Source organism: Dipteris shenzhenensis, chromosome 11 (assembly GCF_047967505.1).
Source record: "Dipteris shenzhenensis isolate YYH24624 ecotype China chromosome 11, Dip_SZ_1.0, whole genome shotgun sequence".
NCBI classification, from domain to species: Eukaryota; Viridiplantae; Streptophyta; class Polypodiopsida; order Gleicheniales; family Dipteridaceae; genus Dipteris; species Dipteris shenzhenensis.
The window spans coordinates 7,064,676-7,087,822 of record NC_141606.1 but is presented as its reverse complement, the minus strand read 5'-3'; the positions used below and the strand labels follow the sequence as shown (position 1 = coordinate 7,087,822).

At 43.0% G+C, this 23,147-nt stretch overlaps 1 pseudogene across 1 annotated transcript; it reads right to left on the bottom strand.

Moving 5' to 3' along the window:
* Positions 1-15,772: 15,772 nt before the first annotated feature.
* LOC147896556 (leucine-rich repeat receptor protein kinase HPCA1-like) lies at positions 15,773-21,392 on the bottom strand (annotated as a pseudogene). The gene is made up of 17 exons (XR_015541782.1): positions 21,126-21,392; positions 20,647-20,779; positions 20,349-20,493; positions 20,102-20,239; positions 19,899-19,973; positions 19,647-19,718; positions 19,452-19,523; positions 19,216-19,284; positions 19,026-19,100; positions 18,841-18,912; positions 18,631-18,759; positions 17,960-18,462; positions 17,520-17,672; positions 17,287-17,429; positions 16,831-17,050; positions 16,500-16,732; positions 15,773-16,390 (listed from the first exon to the last, which is right to left on the bottom strand). The product of XR_015541782.1 is annotated as a leucine-rich repeat receptor protein kinase HPCA1-like (transcript).
* Positions 21,393-23,147: the final 1,755 nt, after the last annotated feature.

The window sequence follows — 23,147 nt, the reverse complement described above, 5'->3', positions numbered from 1 at the left end:
GTAGTGTTATAGGTAGCAGCCATAACCATTGAATTACAAATATAAAAGCTAACAACAATGCATATTGAGAGCCTCAAATTGAACAAAAAGAGATTATATAAATGCCTTAGAGACCAAAACATTTCATCCAGTGAGCCAAAAGATCGTTGAGCTTGCCCAAAAGATTACATCCAACCATTGCTAAGAGCCTCGTCTGAGCAAGAAGGAATTTGTACAACTCAGTTTTCCACCAGTCTAGCTTGTTGCATTAAAAATTTTTAGGGAGCCCGAGGAGGATATGATGGAGAGGTCAAAGACCATGCACATTGCCAGGACTCAGATTATGGCCCCCCCAGTAAGTCAAGAGTGTCTGCTCTGAAAATATTGAGGGCTTCGTCGACATCTAGGGGGAACCCATACAACACACCCATAAAGAGGCCCTCTGTGAGCATGTTATCCAAGGTGATGATATTCAGATGTGTGGGGAGTCGCATGTAAGAACGAAGGGTCTCCACTAGTGTGAGCATTTCTACTCCACGTGAGTGCAACACAATCACCTTATATGAGAAGGCAGATATTATTGGAATAATGGTCGAGAAAGAAACGGGGAAGAAGGTGAAGAAATTGAGATCAGACAGAGGTGAAGAGTTCACATCAACTGAATTTGAGAGTTACTGCAAAAGTCACGGGATCAAGAGGCAGAAACCCCTGCCACATACATCACAGCAAAATGGAGTAGCAGAATGCAAGATGCGCGTCATCTGTGAAATGGGCAGGAGTATGATGAAAGGGAAAGATTTGCCAAAGGCTTTCTGGGCTGAAGCATGTAACACTGCAGTTTAAATTCTGAATCGCAGCTACACGAAAGCTGTGAACGGGATGACTCCACTGCAGGCCTTTTTTGGTAAGAAACCTTCAGCTGCACATTTCAAAGTTTTTGGATGTGACTGTTTTGTGCATGTCCCTGATGCTAACAGGACCAAATGGGAACTGAAGAGCCGGAAGTATATTTTCTTGGGCTATAGTGAAGAGGCGAAGGGTTACCATCTCTATAACCGTGTTACCAAGAAGGTAATAGTAAGTCGCGATGTGGTCTTCTCAGAACAGCCGCATCAATTGGAGGAGGATGCTTTCTTCCCAGACAACCAGAACTAGGATATCCATCCAGTACCACCACCAATAGTAGACCGAACTCCCCCAACGGTGCTTGGGAGGATTCAAGATAAAGAAGATGAAGAAGAGCCTGCAAAACCACAACAGCAAAAGCCATTCCTGAAGTGGGTAAAGCAGCTTTTGGATGGTAGAGAACCTCCAGCCATTGAGGAGGAACCATCGAACACTGTCGGTCCAAGAGATTAGAGGAGCAAAGAAGAGCGCAGGAACACTTGGTCAACTATGCTTTGATGACAAAGGTGATCCGTGCTGATGAACCCAAGTGTCTTGAAGAGGCACAGGGTGATGATAGGTGGATGGAGGCTATGCAATTAGAGTATGGCTCCATAATGAAGAACAACACTTGGGACCTTGTGGATCGTCCACCAAAACACAAGGTAATCGGCACCAAGTGGGTGTACAAGACCAAGTACAAGTCCAACGGCACCTTGGATAAGTACAAGGCTCGGCTCGTGGCAAAAGGATTTGCATAGGTACATGGTTTTGATTATCAAGATACTTTTGCTCCCACAGCTCCACTAACCACAATTCGCAGTGTTTTGGCTTTAGCTGCCTAGGGAACTTGGCCCATGTTTCAGATGGATGTAAAATCTACCTTTCTAAATGGGGATCTCAAGGAGGAGGTATATGTGGAACAACCACTAGGTTTTGTGATCCCCGATTCAGAAGGTAAAGTATGTAAACTAAAGAAGGCACTTTACGAGCTGAAACAGGCCCCACGAGTGTGATACTAGCGAATTGATGCCTACTTTCTACAAAACGGGTTTAGGAGGAGCCCATCAGATGCAAATTTATATATCTTCAGAGAAGGAGGCAGGTGTATGATCGTGGTCCTTTATGTGGACGACCTTGTCATAACAGGGAACCATGAAGAGAAGATCTCGTAGACGAAGCATTTGCTAGGAAGAGAGTTTGAAATGACAGACCTCGAAGTGATGCATTTCTGTTTGGGGATTGAAGTTTGGCAAGAGCCGAAGTAGATCTTCATTTCATAGCTGAAGTATGCTCGTGAGATACTGAAGGCATTTGGCATGGCTGAGTGCAAGACAGTTGGTACCCCTATGGAGGTTGATGTGAAGCTCTCAAATGAGGATTCATCACCACTGGTGGATGAAGCGAAGTACAGAAGGCTTGTGGGTAGTTTGATTTACTTGTGCAACACACGGTCGGACATCAGCTTTGCGACTGGTGTACTAAGCAGGTTTTCCAATAAGCCCCGGGAGAACCATTGGAGGGCAGGGATGCGGGTGCTGAAATACATCAAAGGCACACTTGATTATGGCATCACCTATACCAAGGGCAACATCTTGACTGGATTCTATGACTCGGATTGTGCAGGAGACGTGGACAGCAGGAGATCAGTGACAGGTTACTGTTTCTCACTTGGATCTGGAGCTGTGTCATGGGTCAGCAAGAAGCAACCCACAGTTGCTCTTTCTTCTACCGAGGCTGAGTACAAATCAGCATGCTTTGCTTCTTGCGAGGTAGTGTGGTTGAGGAGGATTTTGGGGGACATGGGTGCAGTGTAGAATAAGCCTACACAGTTATCATGTGACAATCAGAGTTGCATGGCGATTGCAAAGAACCCTGTGTTCCATGCTTGCACAAAACACATTGAGATTCAATATCACTTTGTATGTGAGCTCATCATGGATGGAGAGGTTGACTTGGTGTACTGTCCGACTATAGAGAATGCTGCGGACATCTTCACAAAGGCTCTTGGAAGAGACTTGTTGGAGAGGCATCTTCATCGACTTGGCATTGGACCGAAAAAGTAAGTTCACTTGCGGGTGGACATTGAGCGGGGGTGTTAGATATCAATGCTCCACTCTCATGTAACTATGCGGGAACCAGCTAACTCTACTTGTAAGCCCCCCATATGAGGAGAAGGCATTTGAGTAGCTCGCTTATCCAGTAGGTCCTGGTTTGGACACCAGATGGGGGCCATGTGTGGCCTGATGGCTGGACGGAGTTGGCACACTGCCAACTAGGCTACATGCAAGTGCAGGAAGGCATCCCATGACTGACCGCATTGAGGGTAGATGGAGCTTTTCCCGAGGCAGCCCACTCTTGGGTTGCGGGGCCCGTTTGGAGTCCTAGATGATCCTGGATGGTTGTGGGCCGAATGATGACTGTAGGTAAGTTGCTCTATTTTGCGCACCGGTTCTATCGTGTGGTCGATGGCCTATTTCGACCCCAGTCGACCATTTTGGGCAGATTGGGTCGGTCACCCAATTGAGCCCAACCAACTACGACTGGTGGCTATATAAGAGCAAGCCCGTGAAGCCCATTTCATTACTGGCTATAGCAACCCTGATTCCTTAGCATCCAGCCTCCGTCCTCTACTGTTTCCAGCATGCCATCGAAGCTTCTCTCATAGGAGCGCACAGTTGGGAGGCATCGCCATCTATTGTATTAGTTCTATAGTAATCAAAATTTTGATTCTCCATACTATCTGGTATTCTGTCTTGTGTACGAGATCCTATTATCTGTTGAGCGCAGATGTTGTATTGTTTTCTTACAGGATTATCCATCGAGACGAGCTGCAGTAGTGGAGTTGCCATGCTTGCAAAAGCTCTTGGAAGCATGTACTACGTGGAGATTTCTTTGAAATCTATTGTGAATAAAGGAACAAGATCTTGATTTTCCCACAAGAACTCTATCTCCTCATCGTCATCCCATCCGCCATGTTGACCGTTTCAACCAACACTAGTCGTACTAATCCTTCTAGCATGCACATCACTCCCATCGAAATGCAAACTTTTTTCTTCCCTCTCCATAATGATAATGTGTGAGCTCCTAGTATTGATTGACTCTGGCTTGCCACAACAAAGTCTACCCAATAAGAAATTGTATCCTAGACTGGGCACCTCCATGATGAGTATCAGGAATGAAACGATAGCAACCTCCATCGAGCCTCCATCACCATGGATTTGAGGATTCCTTGAGGATCCTGAGTGGCCTAGCTCATCGGTGCCAAGTCATCCACAGTAGCAAGAATGGTGCTGGCTCCCATTTAGTCCAGCCCATCTCCTCACCAAGTCTTCAAAGTTACAATGTTGACACCGAACCCTCTGTCGATCAGCACTTGCAAAAAGATTTATCCTTTTGTGCTCTCACAAAGATAACCAAAATATGCATGTCAGTGAGTGACACTGCCGGAAATGGAATTGATGCAACTTGAAAAACGTCCACCTCTGGCACTACAACTTCACCCGTCAAGGATTTGATCAGTTGCTTGTGAAACTATGGCACCAATTTCAACAATCACTTGAGAGAGATCTAGATTGGCATGTTTGGAAGATATTCAGCTCTGAACTCATCAGATTGTGCAACTGCCATCATTAGCTTGTGTATCACCTTCGGCACATGCATTGGTGCTAGTTTTGGAATGACCTTCAGAGGCTGGGATCCATCCCAAACCCACAACGGCCCCTATGCTACCTCAAAATGTGACACTTTTGCAAACTGCACTCTACAGATTGTTTCTACCACTAGTTTGTGAACTGACTCCTCTTCTGGTGGATTTCCCTCCTTGACTGAGTCCACCACTTGCCTTTGCACTTTGTGAGGAAAGAGCCACATGGGCACTGCTATCTGAGCATTTCAAAAGAAGATTCCAAATAGAAAGGCTGCAAGATGACCCCACATTACAACTACGCAATATAGATATACGCAAGAAAGAAAAGGTCAGAACATACTTAGGAAGAATGAAAAGATTAATAGCAAAGCGTGATGCCCGTTCAGACGACAAGTACCTCATAGCATGGTTCATGGCCTGTAAAAATCCATTCCCAAGGACATGAAAAAAGCCAGCAGCTATGCACATTTCAGAGACGCTCATGAAGCTACAATTGACATTGAGGACGGCATGACTGATTCTGACAGCAACAGCGATGGCTATAAATCCAATCTTCAAAGAAGGGCACCACTTCCAACAAAGATCGCACCACCGAGGATAGAGTGGAAGCCACGGCCCTAAGAGTAAAAGATGAAATGATGCAGGCCATTAAAGCCACCACAGTACCCATAGAGAGAAAATGTCTAGTGCCCACACAACCATACAGCCAATGAATGCCCAATCTTAAGGAGCAAACTAAACCCATTATCAGTGGCTCAGCCCCCATGGTTATGGTGTCCCATTTGCAATGTTGCAGGGCATGATGTACATACTTGTTTCTACAATATGAGTGTAGCACAACCCCAGCCCCAACAATACCAATAGCCGCCAATCCCAATGTACAGACAACCGGCACTGGCACCTAATGCACAAGTGCCTCATCTCAACCCACTCCTGATGAGAACACAAGTGCCTCAACTTGAGGTCCCGATCTGTGATCGCAGAAACGGACAACAAGTTACTCTTGATATCTGGCACATAAAGAACATCGGATAACTATTTTACAACTCCATCTGACTTGAGAGCAATCGTACCTTTTCCTTTTGCTGGACATTTTGCATCATTGCTGACTGCTACCAGGATGTCATTCCCTACCGGCTGTAGAGAGGTATACCAATCCTTCCGACTGGTCATGTGGCACAATGCACCACTGTCAATGATCCAAGGTTCATCCGCAGGTACATGAACTGCCTCCATGCAAATCTCCTCAATTGCTACAAACAACTCTACTGGTGCTGCCTGCGCGTTGTTGGTGGACTCTTTCTTTACTCCGTTCTTCTCATCTGCAATCTTCTTTCAGGACTCATTCTACTTGTGCCCTGCCTTGTTGCAATAGAAGCACTTGATCTTCTTATTTCTCTTTTTATCATCAGAAGAAGATGGGTTACCAAAGTCCTTACCCTTACCTTTCTTTGATCCAGAGTAGAAAGCCGAATCTTCTCCAGTCCTCGTCTTTTGATGCATCTCCTCCTCCAAAAGCATCGCGCTGAAATCCTCAAAGTTGAGGGGCGGATTTCTGTTCTGTGTATCCAGTGCCATAACAAGACCGTTGTACTTTTGTGGGAGAATCTGTATGCACCTTCGTGCTAGATTCTCGCTGGTGATAGTGATGCCAATCGCAATCATCTGATCGCGTAGATTCTTCACCCTGGTGATGAACTTCTTTGCCGCTTCAGACTCAGATAATTTCTCGTTCGCGAGTTGAGTCTCCAGATTCTGAATCTGCATCTAATTCATGGTCTCGTACTGATTTTTCAAGACCGTCCATGCCTCCTCCGCTGTGGTGACATGTTGAATTAACGTCATGACGGAATCACTTACACTGCAGACAATAGAACACAACGCATCTGCATTTCTTCTTGTCCATGCAAGAATCTCATCCGCAGTTGGTACTATCTCTTGTCCTGCATTGGCTAAATCTGGTCTCACAACCGGCCTCACGTCCACCCCAGTAGTAGTGTCCCAAAGCTCATATGTGCTTAGGATGGTCTTCATCTTGAACTTCCAGAGTGGATAGTTAGAGCCATCCAACTTTCCGCTTTTGCCGAACGGTGGGATTCGCAGTCTTGCGGGCTGGGCCATCTCTCACAATCTGCTCGCAAATAGAAACACACTACCAAATCTTCTTGCTAGAGTCATGGCTCTGATACCATGTAAGAAAACAATACAACATCTATGCTCAACAGATAACAGGATCTCGTATGCAAGAGAGAAAACCAGATAGTATGGAGAATAAAAAATTTGATTACTGTAGAACTGATACAATAGATGGCGTTGCCTCCCAACCGTGCGCTCCTGTGAGAGAAGCTTCGATGGCATGCTGGAAACAGTAGAGGACGGAGGCTGGATGCTAAGGAATTAGGGTTGCTGTAGCTAGTGATGAAATGGGCTTCACGGGCTTGCTCTTATATAGCCACCAGTCGTAGTCGGTTGGGCTCAATTGGGTGACCGACCCAGTCTGCACAAAATGGTTGACTGTGGGTCGGCGAAATAGGCCACCGACCACACGATAGAACCGGTGTGCAAAATAGAGCAATTGACCTACGGATGCCGTTCGGCCCACAGCCATCCGGGATCATCTAGGACTCCAAACGGGCCCCGCAACCCGAGAGTGGGCTACCTCGAGAAAAGCTTCATCTACCCTCAATGTGGTCAGTCATGGGTCCATGCCTTCCCGCACTTGCATGTAGCCTAGTTGGCAGTGTGCCAACTCCGTCCAACCATCAGGCCACACATGGCCCCCATCTGGTGTCCAAACCAAGACCTACTGGATAACCAAGCTACTCAAATGCCTTCTCCTCATATGGGGGGCTTACAAGTAGAGTTAGCTGGTTCCCGCGTAGTTACGTGAGAGTGGAGCATTGATATCTAACAGATCCAATCACTGCAGATTCGGATTTGCAGGATGTATTTGAGCAAGAGAGGGAGTTCGAGGAATGCATGACTTGAGTGACAATTTTTATGGGAGATAATGGGAGCTCCAAACCAATCAAGGTCAGCACACTGCTTGATGAGGAATCCTAGATGGAGTTAGTGTCAGTGTTGATGGAGTTCACATATGTGTTTGCAAGGGATTATTTTGACATGTAGAGCCTCAACTCCAAGTTCTACCAGCACCAAGCCAACCTAAAAAAGGATGCCATAGCAACCAAAATGCAAAGATACAGAATGAATATGCATGTGGCGAAACAAGTTAAGGTGGAACTAGTGGGATTCATAGTGCAGATTGAGAATCTAGAGTGGATTTCTCTTATTGTCATTGTGCCAAAAAAGAATAAGAAACTATGGATTTGTGTGGATTCTCTGAAGCTGAATGCTAGAACAGTGCCAAACCCATTTTTCCTTCCCTACATGGATTCGATGTTGGATGAGGTGGTGGGGCATGAGGCCTATTCTTTTCTAGATGGGTACAGTGGTTACAATCAGATCAGAATGGCCTAGAAGATTAGCACAAGGCAACATTCATCACCATATGGGATTTTTATGTATGTACCGTGATATGGTTTGGGTTGCGGAATGCCCCATCCACATTTTAGAGATCCATGCAAGAGATCTTTGGATGGAGTTTATGCAGATCTTCTTGGATTATCTCAGTGTGATGTGAGTCACTTGGAACACTTGAAGTAGTGCATAGGCCTGGATTATAGCATGTGGTTGTAAAGTATCTATCTCATTTGGAATCTAGCAAGCCCGCGATCAGCATTGAAGATGAGTTTTTAGATGTGAAGCTCGGTTCGATCTTCATGGTAGCTGCTATGAAAAGCAATGTGGATGAGGTACATTTAAAAGCCCCATGGTCCTCGGATGATGAGTTTCTCTTCTTTATGACTTCAGGAATGATGCCGACGTATCTAATAATAGATCAACACAAGTGGTTGGCTTTGCGGAGCCAAGGATTTGAAGTGGCGGTTGGTCAACTTTATCGCCAACATTTGATCAGATGCATTGCTCAAAGCCCTGCATGAATAAGAAGAAATACTCAATGGACACACATAGCAGAGTGACAGGCGGCCACTTTGCAAACCCCTAAAAAAGCCTTGAATCAATATGTGTTGAATTAACAAAACTAATTACATGAAAAGGTAGAAATTAATTAAGATGAAATGCGCAATGCAAAAAGGACAAGGAATGCAAAATGTGGAATGTGGAATGCAAAATGTAAAAAAGAGAGGGAATGTGGAATGCAAAAGGCAAAAAACTATTTGCATGCAGAAAAGAGAGGGAATGCTGAATGCAGAGTGCGGAAAAGAGATGGAATACATAATGCAGAAAACAAAGGGAATATTGAATGACAAATGTAAAAAAGAGATGGAATGTGGAATGCAAAATGCAAGAAAGAGATGGAATGCAGAATGCAGAAAAGAGAGAGCATGCGAAATCCAAAAAGAGAGGGAATGCAGAATGTGGAAAAGAGATGGAATGTAGAATGTGAAAGAAGAGGAAAAGAGAAGAGAGGGAGAAGAAAAGAGAGAAAAGGAGAAGAAAAGATAGAAAGATAAGGAAGGGAGAAGAAAAGACGGAAAGAAAAGAGAGGGAATTAGGACAAGAAAAGAGGGATGGACAAGAAAAGAGAGGAAGGACGAAAAGAGGGAAATAGAAAGCTAGGAGAAGAAAATAGAGGAAAAGAGAAGGGAAGGAGAACAAAAGAGAAGGGAAGGAGAAGAAAAGGGAAGGGAAGGAGAAGAGAAGGGAGGGAGATGGAAAGAGAGGGAAGGAGGGGGAAAGAGGAAGGAAGGGAGAAAGAAAGAGAGGGGAATTAGACAAAAAAGAGAGGGAAGGAGAAGAAAAAAGGGAAAAATAAGGGAGGGAGAAGAAAAGAGAGGGAGGGAGAAGAAAAGAGAGGGAAGGAGAAAGGAAGCCTAAGAAGAAAGGGGTCTAAGCATGGTAGGGTGTATGTACTATTGGCCAAGAGGCATACTATTAATACAAGGTTTTTTATGTGTAATGGAAGTCCGGTCAATATACTATGTTAATTTAGATTTCCTTGCTTTATTTAGAAAAGAGTAGGTTGTATTGAAAGTACTAGTAGATTCTCATGTAGATCATAGAGGCACGTATGAATATCTTTGAGTAAGCAGAGCCCATTTTGAAACTTGCATGCAACTCAATTTTGCACATTCAAAATCTAAGAGTAGGTGCAATCACTACTCTAGGCTTGCTCTCTCTCTCTCTCTCTCTCTTTCTCTCTCTCTCTCTCTCTCATCTTTGGGACCTCTCCCATTGCACTAGGATTCAAGAATTGATTTACAAATTATTCAAGCTTGACAATCGGGAAAGCTTATTAACGTATGTCCTCCTTCTCTACCTCATTACTAATCTGAGCTTGTTCTCCATGAGCACAAGGGCACTAGAGGTCATCTTGAAAGGAAGACTAAAAAGATTCAAGATTCCATTGTAAAGATGCTTCAAGGGCAATTATCTGGCAATTGACCTCAATCATCTAAAGGACCACAAAGCTAACAACGAAGCAAATCTTCACAACATTTGCAATAACATTACCATAGCACAAATGCATTTGAAGAATGTAGACTCCTACGCATGGACCTGGAGGCTGAGGTAGAATTGAAATCAAAATGCCTTAAGAGTCTGTCTTATTCTAGAGTCATCCATGATATAGGAGATTGGGTTGACAGTTAAATGGTAAGAATTATTAGTTGTCCTTTTTGTTTGTTGATATTCAAATGCTTAGGAACATTTCATTGGAATATATATTTTCTTTGTAAACATTGTTGCAGGTGTGCATATTGTGGGTTGGTGGGATTTCACCTACCTAGGTTGGATTTTATTGTCACACCGTTCCCTCATTTGTAATACCTATTTTGTGCTTTATTAGTTTTTGCACACAAGACTACGTGTCATGAGCAGAGTTGTTATAAGGAAGTGCCAACAATTTTGATTTCTGCAATGGGTTTCAACAATCGACAAGCAACACCCATTGAATCTAGCCACCAATAAGTACTCCAAATTCTTATAAGGGCATGACATTACTTTGCATTGTTATTGTTATAGTACTTAGTACTCTATTGGTTGCCACTTGATACATTTCTTGATTTAAAGACATGTGTAGAGTACTTTTGTATCAAGTGAAGTATCTTCAAATATTCTGTTGTAGTATATAATGACTATTTTGTGCTCTTCGAATTGCTATGGGTAATATAAATGCTTACACTTGTGAATACTATAGAATATTAGTACGATGACTACTATCTACTTTTTTTGTTTACACTATCATTATTGCTATACTTTATTCATAGTACATAATATTATTTTTGCGAATTGTATCAAATAGCTTTGTTTCTATTCATACTATTAGTATGTGAAAATTAACAAACAGAACACTATTATTACATATGACAATGGTGTGAAAAGTAACCAAGTAGTGGGATTTGCACCAAGCAAATACTATAAGTACTTTAGAAACTCAATTTTGATTAACACCATGCCTCCTATTAGTACTTCAGTTACATTTATAGTTACTTTAAGTAGCCCAAGACACATACTTTAAGTGAAATGGTAGAATAAGTAGTTTGAATTTGTGCTTACTTTTTGTAGCTCGAATACTCTTAGTTTTGATGACCAGATTGATAGTGAAATGGTAAGAAGTACTACTTGTCCTTTTTTTTGTTGATATTAGAATGCTTAAGAACATTTCATTGGGATTTACTTTCTTTGTAAAATTTGTTGCAGGCGTGCATATTGTGGGTTGTGCTTTCACCTACATATGGTGGATGTTATTGTCATATCGTGTCCCCATATATACTACCTATTTTGTACTTTGTTAGTTTTTACATGCAAGACTATGTTTCATGAGTAGAGTTGTCATAAGGAAGTACTGCCAACCAATTGGATTTTTGCAATGGGTTTCAACAATCGACAAGCAGCACCCATTGAAGCCACTAAGTACTCCAAATTCTTAGTAGGATAGGACATTTCTTTGCATTGTCATTTCGGTCGCGGTACCGTTCGGAAGCCTCATCGGTTAGAGCCATCAGGAACCAGGCGGCTTTGATTTCATTTGATTGATCACCTCCAGCACAACATGTTGCATTGAAGAGTTGAAGGAACTTGGCGGGATCCCCTCGTCCATTGTACTTTGGCATTTCAAATTTACCAAAGTGTCATTTGCCATTGTTGTTGTGTTTGCGGTTGCATTGTTCTCCAAGGGGATCTACAAGATGCAGATTATCGTTACCTATTTCTTCTTCAACTATTAGGTCCTCCATCTGATGATGGAGAAATTCTCCCATGGCAACCATCTAATCACATGTCATGGGATTTGGCATCTGAGAAATATACACCAGTGGCGAGAATATGATATATATGATCACCTATATTGGTAGGCCAGGCTACTAGTTAGCAAGGTGGGTGCTGGTTGGACTATTTAATTGGAACTCTACAATGTGACACTGCTCCTCCCCCCACATCCCAAAAAGGAATCATTTAAGGGGGTGTCATATTATCAAGATTATCAAATCATAGCAAAATCCATAGTGGATTGTGTGATCATAGCAACAGCGATAGGCACCTAGAGTCACACAAATTGGCATAAGAAACGAAGTGGAAAAGAATGGGAGTGTGGAAAGTCCTCCAACCCCAAGAATTGCTCTATTCTACCCTCTTCTTGGCTCTCAAAGCCCCCTTCCACCCTTGTGATGAATCTTCTGTTGTGATCCTGACTCCCTTTCTACTTAATGCTACCCAAGTCATGGGATCCATTATTTGCCTTGGCTATCCATCCTATGACACTCCACCAACCATAGCCATGACTAGGGGAGTTGTAGGATGGGAAGCCAAGGGAAACCGTCTTAATGAGGGGTTCATGAGGGGCTTCTAGAAAAGGCTGGATAGAATTGGTACTGTGTTTAGAGACCACCATGTAGAGGCAGAGAACTAGCTCCTAAGAGAGAACACGAGGCACTAGGTACCCTTTTATTGCTTCTCCTACAGACCCATCATCCCTATGCTTTCAAAAGGGAATGGTTGAGCTAAGGCACTAGGCATCCTTTCTATTTCCTCTTCACCCAGAAGGTGAGGGCAATCTCAGAAGATGTTGGGCATCTCTCATACCATTGTGGCTCCACTTTTGAGATGATTGATGAAGATTTTCCCACTTTTGGAGAGATTTCATGAAGATGTTAGAATGCTTGAGCCAAAGCTTTTCCATTTCCCTCACCTTATGGGAAAATTTAACTGAGCAACTTTAGACAAAGTGTCCTAGAAGGTAAGGGAAATGGGATACTTACATTCTATTTTCAGTTCAGGAAGCCGTCGAGAAAGTGTAAGAAAGTGCTAATAAGGGCAAAAAGTGACACCAGGTCTCACCACGGCAGTGGTGTTGAGATGACAAGTACTAAAAGTTTTAAAACAAGTGCTAAAAAGTTCCTCTTTGGATGTAATCTCTTTTGTTCAATTTTTGCTTCCGATATAATCTCTTTTGTTCAATTTTTGCTTCTGGTATAATCTCTTTTGTTTCAACTTCAACATAATACTATTATCACAAAAACTGTTGTTATTGTTACTTTGGGGTAGTGAAAGTGGTTCTAAAGAAGCACAAATTTCTCTCCTTTACGATTTATTGTGAAAACTATTGGTACTGTTGTTACTCCAATAGTGAAAATGGTGCTAAAGAAGCACAAATGGGATAATTTTGCCCTCATTTAGGATTTACTACAACTAGTGTGATCATTGCACAAGGAAAAACATTTTCCTTGCTTTAGGATTAACTATAAGTAATACTAAAATAGCTCCAAGAATCAACACGTTGGTTGAAAGACAATACATTTAGTAAAATATAATTAAACTGCAACCAGAGTGATTGTTGCATAGTCAATTGCAAAACTGTTATTACTGTTACTCCGGTAGTGAAAATGGTTCTAAAGAAGCTCTAAAGAAGCACAAATGGCATACTTTTTCCCTTGTTTAGGATTTATTACAACTAGTGCGATCGTTGCACAAGGAATAAAATAGGACTAAAATAGCTCCAAAATAGGACCTACATTTTTCTTGGTTTAGAATGAAAATAGCTCCAAGAACCAGCGTGGTGGTGTAAGGAAATACATCTAGAAAAATACAATTTTAATTATCCAAAAATATAACTATTTATATGGATCTTGAGGGGTCTCCTTTAGGGGCAAGGGCCATATCAACATGCCATATTGTCCAATGGTAGGTCGATATGGCCCTTGCTCCATAAAGGGGACCCCTCAAGGGGCATATCGACTTGAAAAAGGACCCTCAAGGGCAAGGAATTACATTTTTCTTGATTTAAGAGTTAATTACTACCAACACTAAAATTACTCCAAGAACTAGCATAGTGGTCAAGCCAATGATACCACCTTGTTAGCATGGTGGTCTAGATGGTTGCACAAGAAATACTTAATCCTAACTAAATAACTCCATAACTCGAAGAACTAGCAGGATGGTCGCTCGAAGCTAACGTTTGCTCCATGAGGCTCTCAGCAATTGTTGAGTTATTAGTTGTTATATGATAAACTGTCTTTGGACATAGATATAATCTCTTTTGTTCAAATTTTTCTCGATGAGACCCTCATCAATTGCTGAGTTGTTATAAACTATCTTTGGATATAATGTCAACTTTTGCGCTTAGCAATGATAGAGCTGTTATACTTACGGGGTGTAATCTCTTTTGAAGCTTTAATATAAATAATGCTATTAATTTAGCTATTGCTGGTAGCAGTCGTTGCTGGTTGTAGTCTTTGCATAAGCAATTGGTGCATTTTTCTTGGTTTTAGGATTAACTGCAAGCAACATGACTAAAATAGTTTCAAGAATAGCACTGTGGTTGCACAAGGAAATACATTTTTATTACAACCCGCACTAAAATGGAACGAGCGTGGTGGTTAATGCACAAGGAAATACATTTTTGTTGGGTTAGGATTAATTGCAAGTAGCATTGAAATAGTTTCAAGAACCACATTTTCCTTGGTTTAGGATTAATTGCAACCCGCACTAAACAGAACTAGCGTGGTGGTTGCACAAGAACATATATTCTCCTTCGTTTAGGATTAACTTTTAACCACTTGTTTTAAATTATTAATTGCACTCGTATTACACTATAACAACATGTTGTTCCAACAACCAGGTTGGTTTTAAACTTGCCTAATGGCACACTAAGAAGAAAGAGGAGCCCTTGATGCGAAATATATGAATAATTATGCAGGGACTCCAACGCAGGTCTCACGTGATCGAACCAATTAATTAAGTTGAATATATTTTATGTTGTTTAATTAGGAGTAGCTACGTTAGCCATCTCCAAGAACCAGCACGGTGGTCGCACCAAGCCAACGTTAGTGCGATGGTCACGAGTCTAGATTGGTGTAGAAAAGATGCACACGTAGATGACAGGTGGCGAGCTACAGGTAGATGACATGTAGTGAGCTACAGGTAGATGACAGGACAGACTGTGGATAGTTTGATGTATAAAGATATAGCATAGAGACTATACGCCGGAGGACATAACTGCTAGTGTAATGGCATGTGTCAAGCTCTGTGGTGTTCATAACAACAATTTTTGCTAGATTGCATCTCATTATTACGCCAGTAAGACAATTATTACCCCGAGAAGAATTTCGACGAGAGCACGAGTCCGTCGAAAATTCAAAATATCACCCACGAGCATGTCACGTCCGCAAAAATTTTCCTAAAATAGTTTCGCGATTGGCTACACCCGATTGTGCATTGACCCTTTGGGGTGTCAAAGCATTGAAAGGTGAGAAGGCAAGGGAGCCATGGTGGAGACAAGACCACACTCGACAACGTCGGAGGCCTCACTCTCCTCATTGCCCAACAATTCAATCATAAAGAACCCATGATAGAAGCTTGGGAGGACTTGTAAGACGTGTGTGATAAATGGATGTGTCTGTAACAGGAGGCTGGCCTGGGAATTGGGCGGACGGAGAAGCTTGTTGTGGAGCTTCACAAGTCCATGCAAAGAGGAGAATATCTTGAATGATGATAAATTATAGGTTTGGGTAAGCAAGCATCGCTATTCTAGATTGATTCTATGCTTTAAACTCTCTTAGCTCGCTATGGACAAGTATTTAGGCGATGCAAGAGGAGTGGAAGGCAGCATGGGTAGGAATGGGGGTCTTGTAAGAAGAGTGGAAGGCTCACAAGATCTTGACAGATCAAGAAGATGTGATGAAAGAACAAAGGGAGATCTAAAAAAACTAACGAACTTCAAACGAACAACAACGCGGGTACATACGTCTCGCAATGAAGTTAGGATCCTCGGAACTTACAACGAGCACGTGAACACTAGCCAAGACACTTGGTCATCCAAGTCTAAAAGTAGCATGACACGTGTGTCAATGAGGGCTTGAATTTCCTCTTGTTGCCCAGCTAATCACGAAAGCGATCATCTGCGAATGAAGAGCAAGTCGAAGATTTGGTGAGAGATGCTGAGCGTTCCACGAATCGTCCGGAGAATGGATCCTTTGTCATTTCTACATCCATGCAAGCGACTGCACGCTGCTGGACGTACAGAGATTCAAGCCGTTTCACCACCCTCCCCATGCTGGGTCGAGAAGCTGGATCATCCTCCACACAACTCAGTGCAATCTCCACAAGATTGTGCAATGCCTTGATCGGTGGAGACTCTGCCATCAGATTGCCATCTAACAAGCATTCCAACACGGTGGACGAAGAATTAAGCAACCCGCCTTTCTCCACGAACGTTTTCACTTCACGTACCAATGACTTGCCTCCTTGAATGGGCACGCTCCCCGTTACCAGCTCCAGCAATACCACCCCGAAGCTATATATGTCGCTTTTCTCAGTGTAGACATTGGTCATGATGTAGTCTGGATCTAAGTATCCCTGTAGAGGCACATAAAATTCAGTAAGAGTTCGGTTATCGTTTTAAAACCCAGATCGTTTGGTGGCAAACTTGAGTGAATTGCCTCGTCGGTCATCATATTATTATTACCAGTGTTCCTTTCACTTGTGTCGAATTGTTCTCCTCTGCGTATCCAAGCTGCATAGAGATTCCAAAATCTGCAACTTTAGCGACTAATCTCTCGTCTAGAAGGATGTTGCTTGATTTTATATCTCTGTGAATGATAGGCGGATTAGCTTCACTATGTAGGTACGCAATGCCCCTTGCAGAATCCAGAGCAACTGCGATCCTTCTTTCCCAGTCCATGCTCATCCCGGTTCGACCTGCCAAAACGCAACCGTATAATATTAATCGAGAGGAAGTAACTCTCTCGTTTGCTCAAAGAGATTCAACCGTCTCTCTCTCCCATTTCGAATGATACCTGATAGGCATTGTCGTATCGTCCCGTTTGGCATATATTCATACACAAGCATCTGCTCCGCTTCTTCGAAACAGAAGCCGATTAGACCAACCAGGTTTCTGTGGTGCACCCTGGACAGCAGTTCTATCTCAGCTTTGAACTCCGTCGTACCTTGTAAAGAGTTAGTCCTTGCCCTTTTTACTGCCACTCGTTCCCCGGATAAAAGGTATCCTTTGTATACCTGGACAGGGAATCCAACAACACACATCCTAGACCATTGCAAATTACTCGTTCAAGAATACTGAAGGTTGTCCAACAGAAAGCTGATCTCCTCTACTTATTTAGAAATCTACTGCCTTCATCAAACTGGGGAATCGTTCGATTTTGGACAAAACTATTGATTTCAGCTGGATAGATTTCAAGAAAAATAATAGCGTAGGCAAGACATGCGAAAGAATCGATTTAGGACGGCAAGACCTTTCCATATCCTCCTTCACCGATCTCATTGTTCCGACTAAAATTGTTGGTACATTTTTTGATTTCATCCAATGAAAACCAGCGTGCACCTTTCAATCGAGGAATCTCTGCGATCCCTCCTTCGCTCTCTGCGATCCAAGATGCTGGAAATATGCAACATAGATTTGCCCATCAGGCCTCCACGGTAACAAGGAACGAGATTTAATTTTAATCGATATGAGGAAATGACTCACCGAAAGGCTTGTTTTGCTTCTCTGCTTTCTCCGCTCTCCTTTTCTGCTTGACAGAGTATCTGGCGATCACCATCATCGCTACTGCAAAAACTGACACGCCGACTCCGATTCCAATCTTCGCAGCGGTGCTGAGCTTGTAGACAACTTTAATCTCTGCATTAGGAAACGCAACGAGAGTATGGTCCACATTTAAATACAAGTTATGAGGAGGCAAGGTAAATGAATTGCATCTTGAAACTTCACATAAAGTTATATTAGATATCAAGCTTGAATGATTTATTCGTATATATGAAAAGGTCACAACAGAAACTTGTGTGCATTCCAGTAAATATCCAGAAAGTTATATATATATATGTATATCCAGAAAGTTTTTTCACAGGTTTCCGATCGTGCACAAAAGACGAGGCAAAGCACATGAGAACTTGACTTCAATGAATTACCCGGATCGTAAGGGCCGCCATTGAAACCACAAAGCCATGCTCCGACGACGACAAAATCGATATCCTGATTCTTGAGTACGTAAGATATCTTAGCTGCCTCGTTTGGAAGCCATAAATATATGCTGTTAGGAGGGAAAACCGAAACTGTTACATGGAAATCCGAGACGACTTGCACCACTACTTGGCCTTTACGAAACGTTCGGTTTGATCCGACATATTTGCTGAGCCCATCTGCTGCGTGCTGCTCCATTACAGAGATGTAGTAGTCAGTCAAAACCGGAATCTCGGTCGCAGGAAAGAAACCACTACCCTTAACAGGACGGGCACATTGGCAGTCCCCAAAACCCTTAGGATTGATTGAATAGTCATCAGGGCATGATCGATTTCTGCAATCCAATGTCGTCATAGAAGTTGACGGAGGAGGGGCTGCAACCGACGTGGGGACAGAACGAGTAGTCCTACAGATATTTGGATTGCTAATACAGTATGGATTTCCATTCAATCTGGACACATGAATCAACCAAAACGTATGTCACTATCAGACACAACCCAATGAACCCATTGACGTGTCGTGAGTCTTTGTCGTAGGAGCAACTGCCATCAGCGTTGCAATTGTAGACAACAAATGAGTGACGTAGTAGCCCCAAACGGCTGAGAATGAGGACACTTACAGTAATTCTTGTGTATAGGTGCCCTCATGAAGGTCGGATATTTCATTGTCCGTCACGTTGACGAGAAGCAATTTGGAACTGGGAGCGGTCAGGTCTAAGGTTCCATTCAACCTGTTCGATCCAAGTGTCCTGTAATTAAGCAGCAGTGCATGAATCATTTAGCTTCCTCATTCTTTTCGAGCCTCAAATTCATACCACTAGAGCACATACACGTTGCTGATGTTGGGTAGTGCGAAAATTTCAGCAGGAATACCGCCAGTCAAATTCGCAGATTGCAGGGATCTGTGGGAAAAGGGGCCAAAAGTTTAGACCAGAGGAACATGATGTCCGCCATGTTGATTTCGCGCTGTGTATTAAATGTATTAAAATCGGGATATCGCCAATATATACTTGACAGTAGTAAGAGGTTTGTCAAATTTTTGATCCATGTTGGAATCGCCGAAGAGGTAAATTGGTTATATCCAAGCTCCCTGCCACACGAACAAATACGAGACCATGAATTTGCACCCGGTTTTGCATACACAGCACAGCATTTCCTTCGAAATTGCAAAGAAACATCTATGTGCTGCTTGTAGGAAACCTCACAGCATTTGCAGTTTCGTATTGTTCGAAAGGTCTGGCAGCGGACCGCTTAGAGCGTTGTTATTTAACTGCCTGCGTCACAGAAGAGGAGACTTACTCAATTAAGCACAGGTAGACACTGGAAAGTAGCGAGTTTCTGATCCGGAGAGGAGCACCATGCTTGAGATAACTGCAGGCATCATCAAGACAGAAAGCCTTGGTATGCTGCACATGATCAGATTCAGATTTTGAGATCGTACAATGTGGTGAGAGTTGAAATTTTGCTGATCGTGGATGGGATTGTGCCATAGAGGTTGTTCGAATCCAATCGCCTGTCCATTGAAAGAAAAGCAATGCGATCATGATTAAAGGAAACGCAATCATGCAGCAAACAACTCTCGAGTCTCAACAATAAGAGTACCGAGCATGGAGGAGATTTATGCCATGATACTTACAAAAGCCTAAGATGTGCCAGATCGCCAATCGTGGAAGGAATTCTTCCGGTAAATGAATTATTGTTCAGTGTTCTGATCACCCAAAATTCAAACCTTCAGTGGTCTGCACGACTGACAAGTTAATCCGTAAAGCAAGAGTGTTCACGTTGAGAATGACTTACTACAATAATGGCTCTATTTCTCTCTCTCACACCTTCCAAACCCCCCAGGAACCATATATATACGAACTAAATCTTGGCAAATTCCACTTACAAATGTTCTAACTGCATTTGTGAGTTGAAGATAGACGATGGAATGGTCCCTGAGAATAAGTTATTTTGTAGATGGCTTCCGATTTGACAACCATGACACAGGCAAACTCCGATTTAGCCAAATAATATATGCAAGTTACCCATTCAAATTCAATTGTATATGTACAATTGCTAAAGACAGTTCAATTGATAATTTTCACTCACAGGTGAACTGTGTTTGTTGATATTGAATCTGGCAGACTCCCAAAGAGTTTATTGCTAGAGAGATCAAGCCACATCATATGCTTGAGCAAACCAATGCTTGCAGGGAGAGGTCCCGTGAAAGAGTTCTGAGTCAAGCCTCTGGACAATATGTCACGGAACACTCAAGATATATTAATTATTGTAATGCCCAGCACCTAACGGAAGAAGCATGGAGTGACAATTCGTCCATTGTGGAGGTGTAACGTACAAGAGTCGCATCTGCGTCATGTTCCCTATCCCTGATGGAATTGAGCCGGAGAAATGACAAAACTGCAGCGTACAAATCTTTCAAGTTGGTCAAGTCTCCAATCGCAGCAGGAAGAACTCCATTAAGGTTCTGATTAATAAGAAGCCTGCCATACATGAAAGAAGATAGCATTTTGAGCTTGCCTACAAGAAATGGCTTTTGTATTGGACGGAGTTGGACTAATGGGGGTGATGCGTCGAGCGGATCCAAAGTTCGAAACAAGGCAACGGAAGCGGAAAAGGGTTATTAAGAACGGTACAATTCAGTGACTCGCGTGTTTGTACTGCTGTCGCAGAAGACACCAGCCCATTTCTTTTCGCAAGGATCTGTGTTGGTATCCCAGGAGGAAGGATTTGCAGACCAAGCTGCGTGCAGAGCTAAGAGTGCATTCACTGCATAAAGAAAGCGGATTTTGAGTTGGATAGAACAGCATAACAATTGCAACAAAACTTGACAGTGGCAGAGATGGTAATAGAACTTGCTAGCTTTGTAGCTTGCTCGTGCTAGACTTTATATTTTGGATGAGAAATAGCTCGAATTTCATGCCGGCCTAACTTCTAGTCCTAAGCGATAGGTTTAAGCTCGTTTTCTTCTTCTTAAGTTGCGGTCCACAGCTGCAACAGTACTGTTTTCTTCGTCCTATGATGAAGTCGAAAGCAGGAGATGGACGATTCCCTACGTCCTATCTAAGAATTAGCGGGCAGCGGAAGGCAACAAAAGACCAGCGATTTGCAGTACCATCTTGTTGGTGGGTGGATGCGGCGGCGGATGGAACGAAGGAGAAAGAGAGGAGAAAAAGCGCAGGAATGGATGTGGAGCTGACGATGAGGCAAATTGTGAGTGGAAGGAGGGTGGAAAGAGGAGTGAACATGTTGAGGGGAGGCGCAATGGAAGGTGGAGCAAGCCTAAAGGAGGAGGGAGGGAGTCGCCCAAGTCATAAGGTTCAAGGGATAGGGAGGGATGAGGAGCAGAGGCAACGAAGTAAGGAAGAGAAGGGAACAAACATGTTTCATTCCAAGCTGGTCTATAAATTTGGCGTGTCCAGGACGATTCAGTGGATGGGATGTTGTACAAAGGCAGTGGCGGGTGCACAATTTGTTGGGTCGACATCCGCGACCGCAAAAACGTTCCTTCCCTCGAGAAGCCACCATTTATGTCCCCATTGACGTCATCTCTGGCTCAAGGTCAAGATAACATTCTTCTCGTCAGCCTTGGCCTAGGCTCAGGCTGCATTCAAATTTCAGACGATAATGCTTGGCTACAAGCCTGCTCGGTCCACACCAACTTGCTCACCCTAGCACTCATAAATACAACTACAATTTCAAGAGATTATCATTGGAGGATTCTGACTTTTGCAATCCCGCGAGAAATTATGATTTGTTAATATCTACTTGGGCAGACTTTGCAAGCTCCGAACATCTTTTGCAAATCTAGGTGTGACCACTCAACCAATGCCCCCTTTTGAATTCAACCTATAACTCTAGCAATGGGATACTAAGCTAGCATTGCAAAAGGCAACAGTTTCCCATGAAGGCTTGTGTGATTCCAGATTGTGATTTATGAGGGCCTAACAAGGGTTTTACATGCTGTTTCAGGCAATCATCAAGGTTATTGATTATCAAAGATCAATCTTTGCGTGCAATCAAAGAACCTTCCAAATCAAACTAATGGTGAAAATGCCATTGAAATTGTCAAAAACAAAAAGTCTAACCATTACAAGTGCAATATACAAGAGCATTCCACGAGCAAGAAAAGGACAACTAACTAGATTAGCAATCAACAAATGGCAAATCTAACATCTCATGCATGCCAACCATGTTGTTGTGCCTTGTCATTTGCTCACCCTATCAAGTCATCTAGTACACAGTCTGGCAACGTTTCCACAAGTCGCCATGTCGTTTAGCTTGTAGTCTCCGCATGCCTCAAACTCGAGCAGTTGATGCAGAACAAAACAATGTGGATGGTGAATTTAGCCGAAATAGTGACTGACACACAACAAGTTGGCTAGGTAGCACTGCCAATAAAATCTAAAATTGTCGCATATAACCCCCTCCCACTAGACCTTGATGGTCGGAAAAGTACTTCGGTTGGACTTGTTCGGTCAGAAAGCAAGCAAAGAGGCGGCTCGAGGCCTTTTGACCGCTCAACACAACCCTGCAACTTCCTTCTCAAGAAAGTCCTCACAGAGCACTTTACCTCAAAAGATCAATGTTTGTAGTGCTTGGGGAGTGCTTGGGCTTCAAACAGAGTTGCTGGGCTAGCACTGCGCAACACTAAGAAAAAACGAATTCTAGCAGTTCAACAGTCATCGGGCACTTCAAGCTAGTTTCTAGAAGGGCTAAGAAAGCCCTACTAGCATGCGTGGGGACATTGCCCTCTAAATAGATGCCCTCTATTATTAAACAACGACCTAGTTGAGTAGACACATATGGATGGGACGGGCCCAAGATTCATGCAAAGCTACATTCAACATGGGTCAAGGGTTCATCACACAACTCCATCAATGGAAAATTGGCAAATTAGATTTTGGCCATGATGAGGGGGGGGGAAGATGATAATCATACCCTCCCTACAATCAAGGCCACTTTAAGGGACCCCAACTTAAAGTTATTGGTGGGGCAGAGAGCACATGTACTACCATACACACTGAATAGTCAAATTCTAGCTCTTACTCAAGAGGAGGGTCCTGCTACAATGATTTCTACCATCTTATATACAATTGTTCATATTAATTCATTTGGCTCAAAACTGAGGGTCTTT